Source organism: Spinacia oleracea, chromosome 4 (genome assembly GCF_020520425.1).
Source record: "Spinacia oleracea cultivar Varoflay chromosome 4, BTI_SOV_V1, whole genome shotgun sequence".
Classification (NCBI taxonomy): domain Eukaryota; kingdom Viridiplantae; phylum Streptophyta; class Magnoliopsida; order Caryophyllales; family Amaranthaceae; genus Spinacia; species Spinacia oleracea.
The window spans coordinates 90742730-90748086 of NC_079490.1; the positions used below are offsets into that span (position 1 = coordinate 90742730).

A 5357-nucleotide genomic window follows, 5' to 3' on the forward strand; every position below is an offset into this window, starting at 1 on the left:
TTATCAAAATTTACCTCTATTTAAATCATATATTCTCTCTAAAATCACAAGCTCAATAAAATTACACTACTAGAAATGGCACATTTAACGACCAATCTTTAACGACGGAAGTTAAAAACTACTCGTTAAAACCGAGAAAGTAGAAAAAGTAAAGAAATTAACGCGGGTTATCCAAAACATTTAACAAATTAAGATAGAACGATTTATTTTACTTTTGTTTCGTCGTTAATGCAGGTTTAAAGCGGCTGATAACCAAACTCTCCAAAACCTAAATGAAAAACCCTTTGCATGTTTTATATAGTTTTTGGTTCTCTAGTTCTCTGTTCTCAAATTCCATGGCGGCGACTAGCGAGGGATCTCTTACCATAGATTTGCCGAAAAATTTACCTTTCCATTGAGGGATTCAGGATTTGTTAAAGGCGGAGGTCCAGGCGGTGGGGGTCATTTCTGGTTAGGGTCTGCATTTGGAAAGGTGGCGGTGTCGAAGAAGGTGATGGGAGCTACGGTGGTAGTAGCGCTATATGGCGCCGAAAATAGGTTAGTAAGTCGATTTCTGCTTGAATCTCGCTTTATTCAAGTTACAATCTTAATAGTTTTTTTGGTTGAATTTACTTTGTGTAATTAGTTAATTATTAGTCAATTAATCCATCATTCTTTTGTAGAGTTCAATTAGTTTTAATAATTTTGTTATGGCGAATTGTTGTTTACATGAATTGAAATCTACAATTAAAGTCCATTCTCATAGAAATTAGTTTGCAATTTATCCATTATATATTTTTATTCTGGTCAATTGCAAGATGAACATAGAAATGATAGAATTTTGTGGTTTCTCAAATCCAGTCGATTTCAGCTAATTGATCTTTCACAAGACTATTGTTGCCAACCCAGAAATTTCTACTTCTAGATGGAATAGGAAAATATAAGTGTTCGTTCCTAATGTCAGAGTTGGTAGAAACTCCTATCTAACATCCATGGCAATTGTCATCTACCACCTATAGGCAGCGATATTGATTGAAGAAGAACACTAAAAGTGTTAATAAACTTATTACAGGTGTATAGAAACTCTGTTACTTTGGTTATATCGACAGAATTTCTTATGATCTTAATTATGGACTTACCTTTTGTTCTTTAGTTTTATAATTATTGACATGTGTTTAGACACATTGATTCCTTTTGCTTATTCATATTGATAGTGCAACCAATTTGGAGTTCGTTACTATCCCCTAGTTACTATTTAAACAGTTAAATATCGGATTGTAATAGATTATATGCCTAAAACTTGGTTTACATATTATCGAATTCCATTGGAGACCTCAGAATGATTTTATATCCATATGGTTATGTTTAAGGTTTGTTTGTCCAACTTTTTTTAGCTACACAATATCTTGAATTTTCCCTCTAGATTGCCTATAAAATTATTTCAGATTTTTGATAGAAAACCCTACATATCCTTAATTAAGCCCTTTAAAACTGATCATTGATTAACAAATTGGAGCGGTTATAACCATTCACTTGTTACCGACTATCAGTAGGCTACAAGTGATGTATATAATTAGCCATTTGTATTTAGTTTACTTTCACATGCTTGTAAGATTGAGTAAGACACAAAAGCTAGCAAGCTTCAGTTTGACTTCAAAATCTTTCAAAAATAGCTACTTGGCACTACTTGCTCGATTCTTGCACTTGTTACTGAGGTTTCTGTGTGTTCTGTGCATACCTCTTTAGGTATTCTCTTCGAGTGGAAAGTATAATTGTAAGTTGGTCAAAATTTAAATATCCTCTTTGCACTTTTTATTTCTTGTTGCAATCTCTTTTAATGTATAGTCAATATCTTAATGCTAGTATGCAGTACTTCATTCATTGGTCTTTCTATATAAGGACCTTTATAACTAGAGTTGTAGGTTTAACCATGACTTTATGTATTTGTAAGCTTTTTAATAATAGGAATTAGGATAATTAGCTTATAGACTTTGATTTCACCAGTGATATGTTTGAATATGTTGAACTATTCGTTAGCCTTTGATTGAAGGTTGATCCTTTTCTAGGTATGGATAGTGTATTGCTAGCATCCCTTGGAGATTCGTTGCCTTTAAGAAACAGTAAAATATATTTTTGCCTGTGAAAACTTTAGCTTTAATGGTTCCTCATTTTACATTTGGCCTTACAAAATTATGCTATAGAAAAACCTGCTAATGTATCTTTATAAGTTTTGAATAAGAAACAGAGAGCATATAGGGGATCCGATACTGTTGTTTTACTGATGCAATGAAGCAGAGAAGAAACCTTCTTTATATTGGCGTATCATCTCTATGATTTGCGTCATTAGGTTATTTGACTTATTTCTGCCTTTAGCCTGTCCATTATAGCTTAAGTTTCTTGTTGTCCTAAAGGGGAGGCTTCTCCAATTAAATGTCAAAGTCATTGTTCCTCACAACTGTTGTAGTTGTAAATTGTTTCATACCTTCTACATGAATTTTTAGTTGATTTTCTGAGCTTCTGATCAAGGAAATTCTCAGTTATATGGGGGGCTTAGATAGATTTCGGAACTTTCGAGATGCTTCCTTGCGAAAGCCAACGGAGTTTGTAACTCAACCTTCTCACCCCCTGCCCTACGCAGATCAATCCAGAATATACTAGAAAATTCTTTCTTTGCTACAACATTCCCTATTATTTTTCATGGTATGTTGTTATAATATTAGCTTAATGCATAATAGTGGCCAATTTTCTAGCAGTTGAGGAGCGTGAGCATTATTCATATGCACCAGAACTGCGAGATTGCAGTAAAAAGAATTGAACGTACAATCAAAGATAGAAGCTGGTAAAGTTAGGTACTTAATTACTTCATTAATAGATGCCTGTAGTAAAAAAGTTTCCTGCAAAATACTCTTATGTGCTTGAGGTTGTTGTTGCGTTATGGTGCCCAAAATCATCAAGTAACTTAAAGATGGTCAACCATTACATCAATTTCTAAAAGACTTCAATGTAGTTTTGTTTTTATCATTGTTTAAGAACAAACATTTTTTAGCATTAAGTTTTAAAAGCTAAACATGTGCCAAGTCTCTTGATATTTCTGTTATTCAAGTGTTTCTGTCAGAAACTTTTAATAATAAGGTGCCTTATTAGTCTAATCTGCTCTATTCATTATGTTAACAGAAGAATAGAAGGTCATTACAAGTTAAGTGCTTTTTGTACCCTATAACCATGTGACAGAACCCTGAAACTTAAACTTCTTGCGTTTCATGCTTGCTGCTATAATAGAGCTCAAATATGATCATATGAAGGGGGCCTAGGCAGGTCCTGTCCAAGCCATGTCTGAGGATTTTTTTAATTGTTTGATACTTCAAGATGGCTTTTGTTCCTCTAGGGAGCGTCAAACTAATATTTTGAAAGGAGAATTTGGATGGTCTGGCTGTTCACTTTAGGCAATTGAACTTATTCCCTGGTAATTTTACAAGCAGAGTGTACCAGCTATTTCATTACACGCCTACAACCCTTAATGCAGAACACCTTTGCCAGTGCACACTGCTAACTCTTACTGCTCGCTGTGCTATTTTTGAGATTGTCCCATGGTCTGTTTGTTCATTGTCTCTGCGCTCCCATAGTTACTGTTAGTATACAAAAACCAGAAGTTCCATGAATTAGTCGAATTGCTGGACTCAGATCATGATATTGTTTTATCTTGAACAGATTGAGCCTATCAATTTATCTGTCAAATAACACTTAAAGATTCTGTTCTCATATTGTCAAAACAGAATCTGTCAAATCATGATTGAAACAAACAAAATCATGCCCGACTGAAAGTAATGAAAAAAGTTCCATGTCATTATACCTTGCAAGTTATGATTGAAACTTCTACACGACTTGTATTTTATGAAATTGAATACAATGGAATCTTATATAGTTCTTCCTACGCCCATTATAGTCTGGTTACATGACTTGGATATGTTACTAGTCCTTGCTGCCAATATTCCATTAGTAACATTACTATTTGATTTTTATTCTGAAGATGTGATTATGTTTGGGGACAAACTCATGTCGTCTGAATGTTCCCTCATTTTTGAAGAGTTGAAGCGAACATCATTGTGTTTTCAAGTAAGTCTCTAAACCATGGGGATCTCTAGGTTTTGTTCTGCAGATTAGCCCGAGTTTATTTTCACAGTTTCTTTATGTAGTGTGCTCACGGAAGGCCAACAATTGTGCCTCTGGTGAATCTGAAGGCATTACAAAAGGGGGTCCTGCAGCTTGGGTCCTAGCATGAATGCTCTATAAGAACACCTAGCATGGACTTTGCAGGAAGGAGATCTATAAGTCTTGATCGTGCCAAGCCTAGACTTAATATGGTAAGAGGGTGTGAATTAAAAATTGAGATTGAGGTAAATGTATAAAAGGTTCGTTTTCTTTACACAATTTTGTTTTCTCTTGTAGTTCTTCAGCTTTCCATTTTTCTTTTCTTTTGTATATCGTAAAAAATTAATTGTATCTTCATTCTCTGGTTATCTTGTACTATCCAAGTGCACAAGCAATAGTAGTTGAGTATATCCTTCATCCGTTCTTTCAAACCTGATAGATTTATAATATTGCTACACAAACTGGCATATTTGGTGAGTGGGAAGGTTATGAGTGACAAATTTATAATACTGCTACACAAACTGAAATATTACATCCACAGCTTGATCCTACACAAACTGATGTTGCACTTTACCCTCTATTTTTTGCTTTTCTCCTACTAAATTCCATGGTTATATGTGTTGTAGGAGGAAATCCAGAAAATAATGGCAGAAGAACCAATCGCGTGGATACGGTACAAGAAGAAAACAATGCACTTAAGAGGCACACGAGTTCAGTTGAAGATGAACTTAAATCATTTAAAGAAGTGTTACTACAACGACTTAAGCCTCCAAGATAGGACACTTCAACTATTGAGATTTTATTTTGTTCTATTAGATTGAACATGAGTGATTTATTTATTAGTTTTTCATAATTTAAAGACAACGAGATGTGATTGTTGGGTTCACATAACTTGAAGTTCTATTATCAAATTTTTTTTGAGTAATAAAATTTTCATTTGTTTTAAGTGATTGATTTATAGTTTTGTATATTATTTCATAGACAAAATGTAGGTGTTTTAAATAATGTAAATAATGTTATTATGATTGCAATATTAACTACAAAATAGTTTGTCGTTCTTGCCACAAATTTAATTTTTTTTACCGTTGGAATGACATTTTACGATGGTTTTTTTGGTCGTTATTGATTAATTGGTTCATCGTGAATAAGTATTTAACGATGAAACATCATGTTGTCGTTATTTTTTAACGACGAAATAATAATTCGTCGTTAATTTTTAACGATGAAAC

General features: G+C 33.6%; 1 long non-coding RNA gene across 1 annotated transcript; it reads left to right on the forward strand.

Annotated features, from left to right (window-relative positions):
* The first annotated feature begins 246 nt into the window (after nt 1-246).
* LOC110778221 (uncharacterized) lies at nt 247-5111 on the forward strand. The gene is made up of 3 exons (XR_008918353.1): nt 247-537; nt 4007-4092; nt 4173-5111. It is a non-coding gene; the product is annotated as an uncharacterized lncRNA (long non-coding RNA).
* The last annotated feature ends 246 nt before the right edge of the window (nt 5112-5357 follow it).